At 32.7% G+C, this 20,666-nt stretch overlaps 1 protein-coding gene and 1 long non-coding RNA gene across 3 annotated transcripts in view; one reads left to right on the forward strand and one right to left on the reverse strand.

Annotated features, from left to right (window-relative positions):
- Positions 1-20,666, reverse strand: part of LOC111512193 (oxysterol-binding protein-related protein 9) — a 187,080-nt gene that overhangs the window by 159,289 nt on the left and 7,125 nt on the right. The window lies entirely within an intron of this gene.
- On the forward strand, positions 9,498-11,326 carry LOC141484969 (uncharacterized). The gene is made up of 3 exons (XR_012466909.1): positions 9,498-10,235; positions 10,299-10,674; positions 10,755-11,326. It is a non-coding gene; the product is annotated as an uncharacterized lncRNA (long non-coding RNA).

The following is a 20,666-nucleotide window of genomic DNA, read 5'->3' on the forward strand; positions in this document are numbered from 1 at the left end:
CAATTCCAAAACAATGAAATATCTGTTATAAAATCAAATTGCTTCCGCTAATATATATTTGCTGTCGCCAAGAATAAAATGCAGCATTTAAGAAGAATCAGCTGACATTGATTTTTGAGGTCGTCTAATGAAGTATAATTTGTCAGTTTTATTTGACTAGCGTCCCAATAAATATACTTATACCTAATAACGTCGTGTAATATTGGTCACTGGAAAAAAATTAAGAAAAGTAGTTCGTTTTAGACTAAGACTCACGTTACCTATTGCTTCAATTTTGTTCTTGCTAAAAACAGACAAAGGTTGTTGATGATAAAAATCCGTCGATTTAAGTGGAACACCACGTTTATATACACTGAAATTACTAGCTCAACACTTCTTCGAAATTCAGCTTTTATAATGAATGGAAGAAGCTTCTTAGCCAAAACATCCCGACAGAGAATATTCATCCAAACAATACGTGGGAAATCCTGTCTTCATTTTTATAGAAATCTATAACTTTGAAACAAGTCCGACTCTGCCGCAATACCATCACTCCTAGAACTGAGTGTTTCTTAACAGTTTTATAGTGGTTAAATAGAAGCTAAAACACATTTAAACTCTTGCTATTGATACCAAATTATTTTATAGAACGACGCCATTATAAAATGATAGCAATTCGGAATACAGCCATTAGATGAGTTGAAAATATGAATTACTGCACATATAGTGATATTTACAGATGAAAAGTATATAGATATTATATGATTATATTATTTAGAACAAACAGAGTCAATTCGCGACGAGAAAATGAAAACGTCGCTCTCGTGAATTTATGTATAATCAATAAATTTTTCCAAAAATTTTAATAAAAGAGTGACGTGCTTAAATTTTACTAATAATAGGGTATATATTTGTCAATAAATTTTTATTCGCAGTTAAAATATCAATATTTGAAGCATAAGCAATGTCTCCAACAGTTTTATAAATGAAAAAGTGAAATTATTAAAATGCCCCAACGTGTCTATTTGTTAGTTTTTAGTTGGTGACATATCTATAATATTTTTCCAGTGTCCAATACAAAAATTACTTCTTGCGCCTTTAATAAAACATTTTGAACACTTTTTTATTTTATCGTTATCGTTTTAGGATGCATTATATTTTATAAAGCTTACTTGGAATTACTAAAAAACTGTTATAAAATTGTATTTAAATTATTTTATAGTTACTGCCGAAATGTTTATAAAACTTTGTTGTAGTGTTTGTAAAAGGCCTTACAAAATATTGATAAAGACTATAATGTTTTATAAAACGGTACCAATTTCCTATTTATAGCTGTTTTATAAACACATTGAAAACATTTCTGGGACATATTCAGTTTTATAATTTGTTTCTCCGAAACGTTTTCACAACCACTATAAAATATAAAATTGCTAGTTGGGATAGGCAATTGTTTAGTTGCGGCAACTAAAAAATTACAACACGTTCGAATTTCTTGTAGACTTAAATTGTTTCTGGAAAAAAGGAAACAAATGTTTATACCTGTCTCTCTCCGAATACTGGCGAAAATTAATAAATGAAGTGATTAGGTATTTTTCGAACTGTCAATCAAATTATGAATTTGTTCATCTATAAATCTTGTTTCTACATGGACAAATCATTCAATAAGGGAAATTAAAAAATTGCCAGTATGCGGTTAGCCCAATAATGTTCATACTTCAAAAAAGTTCACTTGTGTATTCTCGACATTTTCACTCATTATTTTGAATTTTTGAGAAACAGAATAAAGAAAACAGTCAATTATACATGGTAATCGAGTAATATATATCCACTTCATTCATTTGGACATTATTATCACTTAAACTGGTTTCATAATTTGTTTGAGAAAGCAACCTTTTCCTAAACTCATTCACTCTCAAAATTCAATAATTTTATTTGTAACATATTTTCTTCACCGTAAGTTTGTAAATAGAATATGATGTCACGGGCATTACCAAGAGTGATCTTTTAAAAATTTATACTATAGCGGGTGTTTTAAAAAATTAAAGCCATTTCTTCTTTTGACAATTCAGACCAGAGTTCACACTGTTTTTATGTTCTAATTCGACTTTCCAAACAAAACGTTTCTCCCACACTAGAACAAAACTCTGTTTTTATCGTCTCCTGATGATGGTAATTTGTTTAGCAAAACGCATATCGAAACGGGGTTTTGTTCTGGCGCGGAAAAGTGTTTTCTTCAGATTTATTTTAGGCCAGAGGTTGCAATTCTAATTCTACAAGTGTATAGTAATATGTTAAAATGAAAATAATGCAATTTTATTTTTAAATCAAACAAACTTGTTATTCAATTATTATTTATCTACTTTGGTAATTTACTAAATATTACAATAAAAAAATGTGTTTTATTCGTGTAACCTCACCTGTTTAGAAATAATCAACTTTACTATAGCAAACTTTAACACTACAGAGCCCAAATGAAATACCATTTCGAGTATGTATGATTCAGAGGAAAGCGTAAAGGGCTTATGTCCTGCTGGTTGAATTCTCAACGGCCTAGACATAATGTTCTATACGAATCTATTCTACAATATTATACATTCGTTGTCGGCTGTACAGTATTTAGAACATGCTAATTTCAGAGTTTTTTGTTGTTTTTTCCAAAATTTCGTTATAATATCACAAAATGATAGTTTCTATTGTAAAACACAAGCCAATTTCATTAAATATGTTGAATTCGTTACGAAAAGCTTTCGAAAATAATGTTCCTCAATATAGCGATAACAATAACTTTTTATTCGAACTACAATTCTTATCATTTAACTAAGAATATTAACTATCGCAAAGTTCATAGGGGATAATTTTAAAAAAAGGAAGTTTACCAAGAATTATGCAAAATGCTGGATTTTTTGTCGAATACTAGTGAAAGTATTTTCTTCATAAAAAGATTTTATATTTACCGATTGTCATTGTTATTTAATTCATGTAGAAACACGTAGTTATATGTGAAATTTGTATACATTATGAATTGTTATTGAAAGAAAGAGATGTGGAATATCGTTCCTAATGAAACTTTGTACACAATATCATCATGACAAATATTAAATGTTCGTTTCGAAAGTGATAGGGTATTGAATCATTAACATCTTACATGGCCAAAGTCTAAAAATATCAACAATAATTTGCCTAATGATGCCGTCAGTATTTAAAATTATTAGAATGGAAAACTTCTAAATTGCCATTACAATTGAATCGTAATTTTTAGGAGATCACTTCACATTGATATTGACACGATAAAAAACAAATGATATATGCTTGAAAAATAAGCAAAATTCGTCATAACTATTCAATAAAAACAAATGAGAGAAAAAAACGAAAGTTGAAATCGAACGAACAGCGATTGATTGAATGAGTAGAACGAATCACTTACGATAACAAACCTGCTAGTTTGAAAATGAAAAATTTCAAAATGTCGTGTTTATTCTTGCAAAACACTTCCTGTATCAATACAATTGTTAAAATGGTCGGTAAAAAGAAAATACATTTATCTGTGTCTGTAAATGTTATCAATTCAACTCACCGCCGATAAAAAGATACGATTGAATTTGATATTGAGAATTCCCATTATTGTAGGTACGCAAAAACTGGAATTATAGGTTCTTCAAAAGTGGTTTTTGATCTTGAAAAACTTATCGTCAGAGGCCAGTGTCGATCGAATATGTCCAAAAAGTTTTGAAGGAAGCAGGTCTGAAAATTATCTGCCCAACACAATCTACGAAGAGTAGGTAGATAGGTGGGCAGATAGGGGTAAAGTGAGTCAATTTATCTTTCACACTTATTCAAACTCTACCAAATTGATCCGGTTTCTTTACGAATCAAATTACTTTATTTGATGAGTAACCGTTAAGGTCATCTTGCAAGAGAGGATTTCTGCAAAACGCTGAAAACCTGCTACGGTCCTTGGCGAGGCAGGTACAAAGTATGCTCTCTGCTAACAGAGCCCGAATTTCCTTGTGAAGACCTGATAGACGGTCAGTCTGCGACTAGCTTCGTCAGACAGATGAGCACCACAAAAGTGTGGCTCGGGAATTATGTCTCCCAGAAGGGTTTGTCGCCAAAATGTGGCTACCTGAGCAACTGAAATTTTTGTGTGAGAATGGACCAAACCACATCTGCACATTAACCGATTAAAGCAGGTGTCCCACAGGGGTCCTGCTTATCACCGTATCTGTATTCATTGTTCACGTACGACTTTCTCATGTTCTCGCGAACGAATGTGGGTATCTATGCAGACAATACCGAAGTTTACGCTCATTCGTTCTCGAGCGAGGTGGCTAAGCAGCAGCTGCAGATATCCACCTCGACAGGATGGTCGTGCCGTACTTTGATAGGAATAAAATTCAGATGAACACATCGGTAACCGAGCTCGTTAAATTTTCGAAGAAATTTACCAACGTAAAGATCTTCGGGGAGTTGCGAATCAAAGGCGTGAGCGTTGATGTACAGAAAAGCGCGCGATATCTGGGAGTTATCCTGGATAGACGCCTGAATTTTCAGGAACACTTGAGCCTGGCGACCCAACGAGCGGCTGCGGCGAAAAAACGCACATATCCGCTCATTGCACGGAACTCAAAGCTCAGTGTTAACAAATTGCTTATTTACAAAAAAAGTAATAAGACCAGCTATGTTGTACACCAGTCATGTGTTCTGCAGCCTCAAGATATTTCATTTACAGAGACTCGAAAGGATGTAGGACAAGGTGCCTTGTATTTTCACGAATAGTGACGGATAAATTTCATTGGTTGATGTGTTAAATTTGGCTGAAGTCGAGACAGTCACTAAACATATCAGGGAGGCTGTTTCAGAAATTCTTCAAGTTCTTTCTGCCGAAGAGTCCGCTGACGAGGGACGTTACGGTTATTAGGAGTTATCATAATCAGCCCCGTGAACACGGGCTGATCTATGCCTCACTGGATATCTTCCATGAACGGCGAGAACACGACCACGTTTAGTCCATGGAAAAATTGGATAAGATAATTCTCGCTGTAGCGTGATAGCAGATTTACTCATACCTTTTTTTTCATGAACAGGAAATCGAAATCGCACCGCAAGAGGAGCTCTCGCGTGAGCTTCGGCAGGAAGCGAGACGTCATAGACCTAGGTTAAAGCAAAAATCTGTTGAGCGGAGAGGGACTGTGTGGCGGCATGTATTCTGCCGTCTTGTTAGGCCCAATTCACACAGAACCGACGTCTGGCAGACACTTGGAGTGGACCTTTGTCCCTTTCGCATCTCTTCTATGTAAACAAAAGATCCAATGTGCATAGAAGTGACGTGGCGCGGGCGGTCGCCCTCCCGCCCTCGCCATCGTCTCTCGTGGCGTATAAGAAGGGGCACGCCAGTTCCTCACCACGTGTATATCCGTCTTCATCCTCCAAAAAAGGCGAAATGTTGTTGACTCCAACATACAACTTTGCGAAGAAGTTGATAAATATCCTTGTTTATTTAATTTTAATCGTGCTGAATATTGTAATATGAGTGCCAAGACAAGGTTTGGCAGAAAATTGCTGATAAAATACACCAAATCCCACATATCCTCATCATCTTTGTCACTGCTTGAAAAAGTCATGTTGTAGTACACACCAACAGGTTAGTGGCGTTCTTTCTCGCCACTGTCCCGCCCCTCTGTGTGCATTGCATACGCCACGCTTCCGCCACGTCCGTGCCTTGCCGAAGCCTCGTCTCTGACAGACATCTGTTCTGTGTGAAATGGGCTTTAGACTCAACAAAACAGTCGTCCTCTTGCCAATCCCCTTCCACCCCTATACTTATCCCCCTTCCTTCCCTATCCCTACTCCCATATGAGGAAGAATACGTTTTTTCACATATGTAAATAGATTTTTTGTTATTGATGTATCCAAATAGACAAATAAAGAATTTTGGAAATATGTCTCCTGTGACATATCTCAGGAAGATGTTCACCCATAGCTGCGGGGTATTGACTGCATCTACCAGCCAGAGATAGTTTTTTTGATTATCTTAGAGAACCTGTAGCCATCTATATCCTGTCTGTTTTTTCTCCCCTGTTTCATGCAATATCCGTCTGTTGAAGTCTTTATTTCTGTCAGTGTATTATAAAACGTGCTGTTGGAAAGCATCACGTATAATGATTTGGTTCACAAAATTTCCTTCTCTGTAACGTTTGTTATTACACGTATTATTAAAAATCCATTTAACTGCAATGAAAATTGCATTCAACTGAGAATCTCATATATTTCATTTTCTCTCTCTAAATTAATTCTTGTCTCTAAATTTTTCAATCCCGGTATCGAACATAGGTACTCCAATTGATGTTTAATGAACAGCCAGTTCACCCTTTTTAAAGTTGCAGTTGTCTTTGATGAACATAATAACGTATCAGAGAAATTGTAGACATGTAAGTTATACTTTAATCGATTATTTATTTGAATTATATATGCCTCTGAAGAAACATTTTTGTAAAATAGCTATATATTGATTAATTTTGATTGATTTTAAGTAGTTATCTTCTGCAATCTCATTCTTCTGGAGGAATAGTTCAAGTAAACGATATAGTGCAACCTACCTTCCAACAGCTCCCCTTTAATAATATAGGTAGGGAGCTAACTAATTTCGTTATTCGTTTTTATGTATACAATCGATCGCTTCAAAAACACTTCACTAACTTTCTTCGAAAGCTTCTGATAATTCCTCTTCCATATTCTCTGTTTCACTATCACTGTTGTCGTTTATACAAATAATGAATTTATTTCCACCGTTAATATGTAAGTGTCCAATCTCCATATATTCTTTTCCAATTAAAATTACTTTTTTAATCCTTTTCTGCAAATCTTCTTCGGTAATATTAAATACTTCTTCTTTAATTAGCTCTATTACCTTATATATCAATTTTGGAAAATTATTTTTACGCCTGATGCTTTGTTTCAATTTTCCCCAAATCAACTCGATGGGATTGAAAACACAAAAATAGGGGAGGGGGAAGTCTCAGAATGGTGTGTCCATAATTTTCAGCAATACTCTCAAGGGCCTACACTTTTTCAAATGTGTATGTTTGTAAAACTTCAAGTAGTTGGTTTTTGGTATAGTAATCTTCAAAATACAAATTGTTATCTATTGGAAAAACTTTGTATTTCATCTTTCCTCGAATTTTTATTCGGTACTTTGATGAGCTGTCGCGAATGATAGGAAGCGTTGTCAAGAACTATTACACTATTCGCATCCAAATTTGGGATCAATGCGTATTTAAACCATTCCTCGAAAATATTAGCTTCCATGTTGTTATAACAGGCAACATTGCAGTCCTCAAATTTTTTTCACATAGTTTCAAAAAATTCGGAACCCATCTTTTACTTCCTCCGCAATGATTAATCGCGATCTTTCGTTTGCAGGCATGTTAGGCATACACATTCTCGAAACATCAGTCTACTCTTTCGTAACTGTGTCGTGAGTGTCATACCAAGTTTCGTCCAAATAGAAAATTTGCCATTGTTCTTGTCTATATTTAGTTATTTGTTTTAAGTATTTGTTACGCAATTCCACTGTTCTTCTGCTTTCCATAAGTGCTTGACGTTTGTTTATTATTTACGTTGTTATCACATGTTATTACTAGAAGTACTCGTCCAAGGACGCCACATTTTAAACAGATAACAAAAACTTCAAGTACCTAATTATAACTGCACCAATATCGAATTTCAACACTCAAATCGCGATTAGTTCGGCGATAACCATCCCCGCATTCCCCGATTTCTATTTGTCACCGTAACATGACTTCAAATTTAATTTTATGACTCTTCAGCCAATTATAAAACTCGGTTAGTAAAAATTATCCAATACGAACTGTCAATTCTACAGTACACGTGTAGTATTTCGCAGCCGATTCATTTCTATGTATAAATTTTTTTGTGCTTTTGAGAGTGCCGCCAGCTTTAAAAGTGCAAAATATCGTTTACTTCGACTATATAAGTATTATTTTTCTATTATGGACTTGCAAGGAAACTATTTAAATACGTTAATTTTCTTGCATCCTTCATCAGAGGCAACCAAGTGAGTTGTATAGTGTTTTCAAAGAAATACCAAAAATGACACTGATTGATAAAACCAGCGGGTAGGAACTCGACATAAATTTAAATTAATTATATTAAATACCTGCACCTTTGTTTGCAGATGAATATAATGTGATTTCATTTGCAAATGATCTATATATATAACAATATTTCAATTCAAACCCTATTGAGTATTTACCCATTGATTTTATAATTTACGATTAAATTGTCAATACGCTCTTGTTCTTTGAAGGCAATGCTATGAAACGTTTGTATCACAGTTCATTAAAGTTTTAGGCAGTTTTGGTATCATACATTGCGAGAATACAATTACTGCCTTCATTGAAAAGTATTTCCTCCCTTTGTTCTTCAACAATGAAAGTTTCAGCTGCTGCATTTGAGCATTATTGAAAATTTTAATGAAACCATTGTTCTTTCTCTATTATAGAAAGCGAATGTACGAATGAAAAAGAGATGATTGGTTATAATATTAGGATATTCACGAAATACTTGGTTTTGTAAGGGAAGATCTTTGTGAGGCATTATTTCTGACTGGTCAAAAACACATTTCTTTGTCATGCTCAAGTACTGAAGCCATTAATACCACTATATAGTCCAATAAAATAAGGATTCAAATTACCATGCAAAAAGCGCATTTTTCAATATAAGTTCATTTTAGCATACATTCAAAGGATTTATAGTTAAAAAATGTAGAATTTCATTTAGGGGATAGAAAGTGAATAAAAACTACCCCAAAAATCCCTTTTTTGAATATATCTCGAAAGCATAAAAATATATGAAAAAAAGGTCGAAACAAATGTAGGCAATAAATTTTTCTATAAAATCGTTATCGATCACTTTTGACGTATTTGCAATAGAAACCGATATATTTGCAATAATCAATTTATACTTATAGTTCGGACGGGCTGCAGTAGAGCGGCTATATCTCTCCAGCACTACGAAATAGATTAAGTGTTGTCAGAGTTTCCCAGGTGCACATACGAATGAATGCGAGTTCTATTTATTTTCATTTCCGAAAGTGTTTGCGTCCATTTCATTAGAGTGTTTTTTTGCATTCTATTGAAGAACCTGTGAAAAGTGAAAATGGAGCGTGAGTTGTGCTCTATTTGTGAATTGCCTCTTGAAAGTGATTGTGACACAATTGCAACTGTGAAAAAAATGGTTTAAAGACATTAATAGACAAAAGTAAAGTGAAAAATTACCTGAAATATAGAGTGTGGGAAGGTAAGGAGTCATGTCGATTTCATGATGGTTTGTATATACTGTATATTATTTTATGTTTTACTCTACGATGACAGAACCTAACAGTAAAATGTTTTCATTGCAAGAAATGATTTATAAGAATTTAATGAATTATTCATCTTATTCATTCTTATGTAAAAAAATTGAATAATTTATTATACACAAAAATATTTTCGAAAATAAATTTTTATTTTTTAATCTGCGAAATATATACAGTGTGTAAAAGCCAAATGGAATAAATTCATTATTACGGTTACACTACATATTAAAAAAAAACCCGGAAGACGTCAAATGTAAATTATAATTTGACATTCTTCTACTTAAAAATGTCACCCCTTCCTTGAAACCCCTTCGCATGACAGGGGAATTTTTTGATATTATCGCTTTTAAGTTCATTGCAACAACTAAGATAAAATAAATTGAAATCATGTGGTTACCGAAATTGGATGTAGAATGCGAAAAATAATTATGGATGTTAATGAAGTTAACGAAGTTAACCGCAAACGTCTTGGCAACATCCTAATCTCAAATAAAACTGTCTTCAAACATTATTCAACATATCAGGCATGGCCGACCTAATCGCAAGCGTTATTCGTTCTATTGAGTCATTAAAATCTGAGGGTATAGTTTTGTACACATTGCCCTTCACATATCCCCATAAAAAAAATCTAATGATGAAAGATCAGGTGATCGCGCTGGCCATTCAATCCATCCTCGCCTCCCTGCTCCATCCTGCTAAAACCTCATCCAGTGACGATTTTCCGTTGACCAGTAGCGGAAATTTTGCCGATTAGCATGACATTGTAATAAAGACGATAATATTTTTGTTTCAGAAATTATTACTCTTCTATATTTTGAATGAAAATTTTCAAATCAATAAAATTTCAAATATCGGAAGACATTGAGAATTTACTCAGTAGGTCAGTATGTACAGATTATTTATTTGAAAACAATAGTTTAATTATTATAAATTCTGTTTTCAGTTTGCAGAAAACGATCTGCGGACAAGACAAAGTTTGTACGAGTTGAAAAATTGACTGAGGAACTTCCAGCATCTACAAAATGCAGCAACTTTATTTATATTTTATTTATATGCACATCTCGATGAAAATTTAACAATTGAAGAACTGTGTTATAAACTTTTTGTTAACCTACACAAACTAAGACTGAAATTCGACTGGCAAGTTTACCTCCTACATCTTCAGCTTGATTCAACATGCTAAACGAGTTTTTTATCAAATTCAACAATGGAGTGGAAATAACCTTCAGCCTGAGCAATGGGGATGGAAACGACTTAATATGTTGATGATCCCAATTATGACAACCGATAAACCTGCGCCTGAAGATTTGTTAAGACAGGTAATTTGCAAAGTATTATAATTTTATTATTCAAACTCTCATTTTTTATTGAAATTTAATTGTTGAAACTATATTTTCAGATGTTCTGCAGCTGTCATACCAACTGTGCGACTCAACGATGTGGATGCAGAAAAACTGCGTCAGGCCTTGATGATGACTTCATACAATACGTAGGAAATTATTAATGGTGGCTGATTATTAATGATATTTTGAAAAACGCTGAATCTCATGAGGATTCTGAAGAAGAAAGGGTCCTCGATTATAATGATTTTTAGTACTGAACATTCTTCTTCACCTAAAAAACATTAAAAAGTAAAATTGAGGCATTTGGTTAAGAATTATTGAAATTTTTAGCTTTCTACTAATCCATCTCGATACAAAAAAATGTGGGGAATCTTCCAAAACAAAGAACGAAGAAAGCAATCAATTTCAAATAACTAACTATATACAAAGACGTGTAGATCCAAAAAATATAATCTCCTGTAATTTAATTATTGACATTTTTCATTCTTTTTGTGTAAAAAAAATTTCCGTATTTTTTGACACAAAAACCATGTGAATAAACCATATGAATAAAAAACACAGAATAAAAAGAAATAGAAATTATGATTAAAAAAAATCATTCCTCAATATTCATATTTACTAGCAAAAAAAATTGTTAATCAACAAATGCTTTAAGCAATATTTTTTTTTGAGAAACGATTTTGTTTTTAAAAATCATAAAATTCGTTACTGATAAAAATCCCCAAAAAAATTTCAAATATCTCATAAACAATACATTTGTTTATAATAATTTTTCAAACCAATAGAGCTACAAGTTGCGTAAAAACCATTTTTATTTAGCTCTCAATAATAAGAATATAAATAAATTTGAATATAAATAAAAATTTTTCATTGCTTCAATTGAATTTTGTTTTACTGTCTTTGATTAGTAATAACAAAGTGAAAAATCAAAATTTTTATATTTTTTTAAAAGGCTTTCAAGAGAAGTTTCAAGGAGTAAAAAAATCTAAATTTTTAGTTTAAAAATTATGAAGGTTTTCATGTAAATTAAAAACTTTTAAAAATTAGTTATTTAACCAAAGTATATCTTATAAAATAATCACGAGAATTTTTTTTTCATACCTCTTTTCATATATTTTTATGCTTTCGAGATATATTCAAAAAAGGGATTTTTGGGGTAGTTTTTATTCATTTTCTATCCCCTAAATGAAATTCAACATTTTTCAACTATAAATCCTTTGAATGTATGCTAAAATGAACTTATATTGAAAAATGCAGGCTTGCCTTTTGCATGGTAATTTGAATCCTCATTTTATTGGACATATACAACAACATCATGGAGGATACTATAAAGAGTGATAGTACAATTGAATTATACCTAGCACTTTCCGCTTGACTGCGACCAATTTCAGTTTTGGCATTTTTGCAGAAAAAACTAATAAACCTATTTTTTTCTAAAGTATTCTTCAAATAAATAATCGAAGAACTCCAGAAGTAGAAAATGAGTTTCAGCATATACCGTCCTTTATAGGTGGTGCGAGTGTGAATCTAGGGAAAGTTGGGGTAATTTGATGAGAATTCATATACGGTTTATTATAAATTTGAATAAATTTAAATTACAATATTTATAAATATTTATTTTCTGTCCCAAAAAATGTGACAGAAAAATATGAAAAATATTTATTTTTGGAAAGTCACGGAAGAGATGTCGATAACCTTGTAAAGGTTGAAGTCTTGCTAATAAATCCAGTCACTCTGGCCCGGTTCTGGTGCAGGTGTTTTCAGTCGCAGACCCAGGACAGAGATATCAACCTGCCTAGGAACCTATGCGAGTGTATTTCTAGCGGAAATTTACGCTACTGAATTGTGTGCGGAGAGATTGGAAGAATACAACCTCATATACAAGTCAATAAAAATATTCTAGAACAGTCAAGCTGCGTTGGAAGCTCTTGGCTCCTACCGAGCAACGTCTAAATTGGTAGCATATTGCCAAAAATGACTCTCCTCGATAGGAAGACTTAACATATCGTCTCTGGTCTGGATTTCTGGTCATACTGGCCTGGAAGGCAATGAGGCTGCTGACTCCCTTGCAAAGGAGGGTGCTGCAAGCAGCTTCATCGGACCAGAACCGGTCATTGGCATCTTCCAGGATTGGCTCACTCCAAGGAGTTCATTCACCCTTCGAAGCTTGATACCAAACAGTTGACGACCCCTTCCGATATAGAAGGCCCAGACACTCTGTCGAGTAAGGTCCTCATGTTCCCCGTTAAAAGATGAACAATATCTTCATCCAAATACCCCAGCCAGGTAGGGGTCCACGTGAAGGGCGGCACTGATGTCTGAGGACATTCATGCCGAACAATCAGTATTGACCCGTTTGTCTTTCTGACGAACCTCAGTACAAAGGGTAAGGGAGCTAGGCTCCAACCTGTTTGAACCCAAGATGGCTGTTGACGATGCCGAATAAGTCCAGTTATCACCCGAGAACGATTGTGGATACTAACAATCGAAACGTCGTGAAGTAACTTGGCTGGAGATCTTTTAATATTTAATTTTAATTTCTTGTTAATCATTTTTAATTTTCATCCCATGTTAATAGTTCAATTTTATGATTCTTTTTATTGTTGCTTGTATTTTATTCCGTTGTAATTTCAGTTTGTTTGCTTATTATAATTGTTTTTTTTTTCAGGTACTCTTTTTGATATTTTATAGATTTTTTCAGGGATTTCAGATAAATTTATATCATATTAGACAATGGAAGTCCGAACTAATGGAATGCATCACGAAACATTGTCAACCACCCTCAAAAAATTGTTGCTCCTCATAAAACTGTAGAGAGTCAGAAACAAAATTAAAACCGGAGTTCGGAAGAGATTGGAAACTGGTAAACCTGCAAACCGGCCACACTAGCTTAACTCTCGAATTTTTCGTAAAATATTTTCTATAATAATTTGTTGCTCATCTTAAAACGCAGAGACTGTTTCTATTTTGTTGCTGACTCGGGTGATAACTGTTATTACCCGAAACGTCGTGACAAAACTTGGTTTGGAATCTTTTAATTTTCATTTGTTGTTAATAATATTTTTAGTTTTTTAATTTTTAGCTTGTATTGATATCTCAATTTTTTATTTTTTTGGTTGCTGCTTGTTATGTTATTTCTTTGTAATTTCAGTTTTTGTTTAATAAAATTGTTATTTTTTCGTTTAATCTTTCTAATTTTTTTACATATTCTTTCAGAGATTTCAAATCAATTTATATTATATTAGACAATGGAAGTCCGAACTGATGAAATACACCTCAGCTACTGTTGTAGACTTCCATCCTCCGTGCTTCTTAATATCCGTTGTATTTGCTCCTTCTGAAACAGTGACCTGTATATTCCTCTGGTTCCGGGAGGTTCAGAAACTCAGCAATGGTAGAGATCATTTTCCCAAACGTGTGTATACCGGCACTGCACTGCATTCATAATTGGAGTATTTCAGAAAAAAACGTTGATAATAATAGAAGGGCGTAATGCAAGGAATGTATTAAAATAGTCAATGTTTTTTCCAACAATGCAAAAAAAACGATCTATTTTTGTTTTTTTATTTGGATCTTGAACAATCAATGATTTATTCATTAATTTAATGTTTTGTATTAATAAATGGCACAGCTCTTCACGCCGGCAGGCTACATATATTCCGAAAATAGTAGCAACTTTTATCATCAAACATTTTTCATCTCGCGCTTTATTTATAAACCTCTGGAATTGTTCAAACGTAAGAGTTTTTGATTTTTTGGGCCTATAACTTTCATTTTTCTGCTTTAAAAATGTTATTACCTTGAAATATTTGCTTGTATTAAATATTAAATATTTTTAACGAGCGCACTCGACTTTATCATTGAAAACTTGTTCCACAAAGTTGACGAGTTGTTCCATATTTTTGATATCTCTTCTAGATAGGCTAAGAAGACGGTTTCGCTGAAATTTCCTTCGACGTCTACACCAGCTAAGAAAATTAGAATAGGCGATGTCGTACTGCTGAACCGGTTTTTTGGTAACAATTCAATTGAAGCTCTTTTTGCAACGTCTTCAATATCGTCAGGAACACACAGTTCCTCACTATTGTTCTTCATTATGCAAGACCTCAAACACCAGCAAGAACTTTAAATGTGACTTTGAATAAAACGCGGGAGCTGTAAACAATACTGATTGGTGGTAACCAGGTGATTCGGCGTCACCTGACACGGCCACTTTACAGCAAAGCAATAACATGAAAATAGTTAACTGACAAGATATGTCAAAATGTGTTTTTATAGAAATATAAATTTATTTATTTCATTATGAAAACAGGAAAGTTGTACAAAAAACTTTGTATGATATTTGTGTTAAAAGTAAGTTTTATTTTGTTCGTGAAATTTTTCTTTTTAACTCACAAAATAAAACCTTACTTTTAACACCCATCATAAATAGCTATTTTCTACTATTTTGTATGCATGTATTATAGAAAATGTATATTGATTGACCTGTTCGCGTGGCTGGGATCCATAGAAAGTTGATAAATGAACTAATTATTCATCCTTTGTGAATCACTTCGTTTCACTGGTGAAATGAATCGGAATCATACTTGTTTTAATGACAAATTTTGGATTGATGGTCACAAATAGTTGTTATCATAAGTTAAATAGTGACCTCAAGGAAGAAATCTTCGAGCCACGAGGAATCAATTTATAGTAGCAGTGACGAAAATTAAATTCTATTTTTGAAACGACCTCCTTATGGACTGAAATTTGAAAAATACACACAATTTATTGACCCGACAAATATCTTTTGATGATTGCGTTTATTACTTCATTTTTATTGAAACTGTATATCTGGACAATTCAACAATCGGAAGTAAACGGAAAAAAACCTGAATTCAGGAAACGATTCAGGCGGGATAAATATTCAATTTATTTTTATTTTAACACGCTTTTATTAGCTTCAACTGTATGTATATTTGTTTGCTTGTAACTATCAAGCTCGTGATCTGTATTTGACAGAATTATCGACATTATTGCTTGATCTATTCGCGAGCAGATGGCGCTGTACGTAACCTCCTTGATATAATTCGGACTCACTTTACATGCATTTCTTCATTTGAAAAAAGTATTTTTTTTTATAAACAAGCACCTGCTGCCTTATTTGTAACCCTCCTTTGCGCGTTTGCTGCCTTGGGCTTGGTAGCTGATTTTCAGGCTCCCTCTCCGGAATCGTAAAGTATCATTGGCAATTTTTGTAAACAATATAAGTACGGCTGATCAATCCCAAAGTTTAGATTTTAGATAAAATGAATATAGTTTGAAAAGACTAAAAAACACCTATCACCCGAAGACGATTGTGGATACTAACAATCGAAACGTCGTGACGTAATTTGGTTTGGAATCTTTCAATTTTTATTATTAATTATTTTTTCATTTTTTGTTAATAATAATTTAAATTTTTCAATTTTCAGCTTTTATTAATATTTCGAGTTTTGTATTTTTTGGTTGTTGCTTGTATGTTATCTCTTTGTAATTTCAGTTTTTGCTTTTATCAAGTACTTTCTTGGTTTTTTCTCATTTTGTCTTCAATCGAGGACCGCCTGCCCGTTACTGACGATGCCCAATAGGCTGAAACAGCTGTGTACCGGTGGCTCTTAAATTGAAATCAATATGGGAATGATCAAAGAGTACTTATCTATTTATTTTTTGATTTTCATGGAATTATTTTCCAGCAGCTTGACTGCATTAACCTTTCTAGATTTCATATATATATATATATATATATATATATATATATATATATATATATATATATATATATATATATATATATATATATATATACATATATGATGTATTGTTTTTTCGAGTGTTCATCCGTTGTGTACTATTCGATAGTCGACGTTTCGCCATCATCTCAGATGGCATTATCAAGACGAGTTACTGCTTATAATATACATATATATATATATATATATATATATATATATATATATATATATATATATATATATATCTATATATATAATATACATATATATATATATATATATATATATATATGTATATATATATATATATATATATATATATATATATATATATATATATATATATATATATATATATATATATACAGTGTGACCCATTTAAAATGGAACCACCCCTGTAGAATGTGCATTTTTCAATCAATCTCAATTTTTTTTTATTGAAATATTAAGCATGAAAAACTGTATCTTGACACTAACTTTTACAATTTTAGTTTCACTTCCAAGGCACTCTATGGTTTTTTTTGTTTGTCAAAAACGGCAAAAGTTTATTAGGCAATTTTTGTTTTCAAATTTGACTACACCACTGGATTCGTAGTCATTATAAATCAAAACTGTCAAATTTTCATTAAAAAATATTTGTTAACAACGAAGTTACAACAACTTCAATTTTGGAAACAAAGTATTTGTTTGTAATTTTTATTCAGATTATAGACATATTTGAGATCTGACAACACTGTCATCACCAAGTAGAACACCAGTGAATTTGTACAGTGAAAATCCGAAGTCAACAGCTCAATGCGTTCTACAGTTATAACTCCTGAAAATATGGTACTGTGAGAGATTTGTGGTGCAAGCGTTTTGTAATAAAAATCTGACTACGCCACTGGATTTGTGGATAATATTCCCTTAAAATCATTCATTTGAGTGTAGGTTACGAGAAGTGAAAATTAAAATAAAAATTGAATAATTGAATAACAGAAAATTAAAAGTTCATTTTCAAGTTATGCAGTAGTAGACCAAGTTCAGAATCTCATGTCATGGGATCTCCCAATTGCGCTTTTACCAAATCTTGATAGAATCTTGAAGTATTAATGGTCATACTTGTAAGCTTTTTGGAAGTTTCTCAATAATAAATAATAGTACTTTTGTAACAGCGCACCTGGAAAATCACATTTTATGAGATTCTGAACTTACTCTACCTTCTTCTATAGCTGATGAAAACAAAATGTATACAAACAAGTTTCAAAGTATTTATTCAACAATTAATTGCCATTAAGAAAAAACTGATACTAAAATAAACATTGATTTGAAACTAAACATTCAAATTTTTGTGGCTTCTACCAAACCTCCATTAAGTTCAATACATTTATCGTATCTCTTCCGAATATTGTTTACACTATTTCTTATTTGTTGAACTGTAATTTCGGCACAAGCTTGTCGTATCCTTTGCATGAGTTCAGCTCGATTCGTTGGTCTTGTTCTGTATACTTTTTGTGTCAGAATACCCCACAGAAAAAAGTCTAATATTGTTAGATCAGGCGATCTAGGTGGCCATTCAATTAAGTCACTACCTCGTCCTATCCAATGATTTGGCAACTGGTTATTTAGCCACTCTTTAACAATCCTCGAATTGTGCACGGAACAGCCGTCGAGCTGAAAATATAAATTTACTTGTTCCGCAAGAGGCATTTCATCTATTTCGTCCGATAATTGGTTATTTAGAAATTCCAAAAAATTTTGCCCGTTTATGTTTCCATCAAAAAAATATGGACCTATTATTCTATTTTGTACTATACCTACCACACCAAACGTTAACTTTTTCGGAATATTGACTTTTACAATTTATGATCCAGTGCGGATTTTCCGTAGCCCAATACCGAGCATTTTGCGATGAAACTACCCCATTGGTGCTGAAAGAAGCTTCATCACTAAACATTATGCAATTTAAAACATTTCTTGTATTCAGGTACTCGCCTTGTGCCCACAAACAAAATTCCATACGTTTCACTTCATCACCTGCCTTTAAAGAGTGAAGAAATTTAGGTTTAAATGCTCTCATTTTGTTTTGTTTAAGACATCGTCGAATAGTCTCTCTCGGTAAGTTTAAATCCAAACTGGCGACTCGTAAACTTCTGTTTGGGTGGTTTCTAAAATAATCTAAAACAGCACCTTCGTTTAAATTTCTTCTTCGGTGATTATTTTTTAAAATATGTTTGCTGACTGCACCGGTTTCTTTAAATGTTTTGTTAATTTTACTGACGGTGCTTCTGTCAATGGGAAGTCGATTTGGATGTTTGTGATTAAATATCCTAGCTGCTTCTCTTTCACTATGATAATTGTCCCCAGAAATTCTCACAATTTCAATTCTTTCTTCTAATGATAATTGCAAAGCCATTATTAAATGCACGTAACTAACAACTATTATTTTATTTATGATTAACTGTCAAAATCACAGCCTACGTTTGATTTATTATAAAACCTTTGCATAATGAGTTCAGCTTCCTCAAATTATTGATATCTCCTCTAAAAGATTGTTTTAGCTGAGTTATGAAGAATTTACAGGGAACAATTTTTGTCCTGCTCTCTGTTTTATTATTGAATACATGATTTCCATGCTTTAAATCAATTTGATTTTAGCGGCTATGCGGAAGAATGTACTAAGTACTGCATAACTTGAAAATGAATTTTTAATTTTCTGTTATTCTAGAATACACTTCTCGTAACCTACACTCAAATGAATGATTTTAAGGGAATATTATCCACAAATCCAGTGGCGTAGTCAGATTTTTATTACAAAACGCTTGCACCACAAATCTCTCATATTTTCAGGAGTTATAACTGTAGAACGCATTGAGCTGTTGACTTCGGATTTTCACTGTACAAATTCACTGGTGTTCTACTTGGTGATGACAGTGTTGTCAGATCTCAAATATGTCTATAATCTGAATAAAAATTACAAACAAATACTTTGTTTCCAAAATTGAAGTTGTTGTAACTTCGTTGTTAACAAATATTTTTTAATGAAAATTTGACAGTTTTGATTTATAACGACTACGAATCCAGTGGTGTAGTCAAATTTGAAAACAAAAATTGACTAATAAATTTTTGCCGTTTTTGACAAACAAAAAAAACCATAGAGTGCCTTGGAAATGAAACTAAAATTGTGAAAGTTAGTGTCAAGATACAGTTTTTCATGCTTAATATTTCAATTAAAAAAAATTGAGATTGATTGAAAAATGCACATTCTACAGGGGTGGTTCCATTTTAAATGGGTCACACTGTATATATTGAAATTTACAATACTAATACGACATACATCATTGACGGTGGATACTTACTACATCGTATTGTGTGGGATAATGAAGAAACATTTAGCATTATTTTAGATAAATACGTTCAGTATGTACGTAGACACAATTACGGTCGTATTTGATCGCTATCTGATGATTGCACGAGAAATATTAAAGCTGCAGAACAACGTCGTCGAACTTTAGCAACATCTTCATCTTCCGATATTCTATTTGATGAATTCATGACAGTTCCTACCAGTCAACAGAAATTTCTTGCAAATACTCACAACAAATCTCGGTTAGTTTCAATGTTGAAGGATAAGTTTATTGGCGAAAATATATTATTTAAACAGGCTAATTACGATGCCGACGTACTGATTATTGAAACAGCTATAGAGCAATTTAATTTGACAAATACAACTATTGTTGTTGGTGAAGATGTAGACTTACTCGTACTTTTTACTGCTCGAACTCCACCTGAAAAAACCATTTTCTTTCTAACGCCAGGAAAAGCTCAAAGTCAAACTGAAATATATTCGTCAAAAAGTTTATCTACTTTTGCAAAGAGTCAAAATCATGTAGCAACAACATGTGAAGCAACAGTCTTTAAAATGTTTGAAAAACAAGATTTAGTTCAATGTGCTGAAGTTTTCAAAAAAAGTAATTCGACTCAACAAGAAATTATCACCAACGGGATTCAGTTTCTTCTTTCTATGTACAAAGCTCCGAAAAAAACCACCTGCTTAGATAAGTATCGATATGCATGTTTCGTAAAAAACACTAAAAATAAGAAACAGGTGCAATTAGCTTGTTTCCTTCAACCTCACTTGCTGCTCATCAACATCTTTTCCGGGTATATTACCAAGTTCAAGTGTGGCTTGGTTATCAGCTAGACCCAAAAGACTGGGGTTGGAAGTTGGTCGAC

The sequence above is a fragment of the Leptinotarsa decemlineata genome, unplaced genomic scaffold (assembly GCF_025532065.1).
Source record: "Leptinotarsa decemlineata unplaced genomic scaffold, Ldec_3_MD MMD2_tig00026299_RagTag_RagTag, whole genome shotgun sequence".
Taxonomy (NCBI): domain Eukaryota; kingdom Metazoa; phylum Arthropoda; class Insecta; order Coleoptera; family Chrysomelidae; genus Leptinotarsa; species Leptinotarsa decemlineata.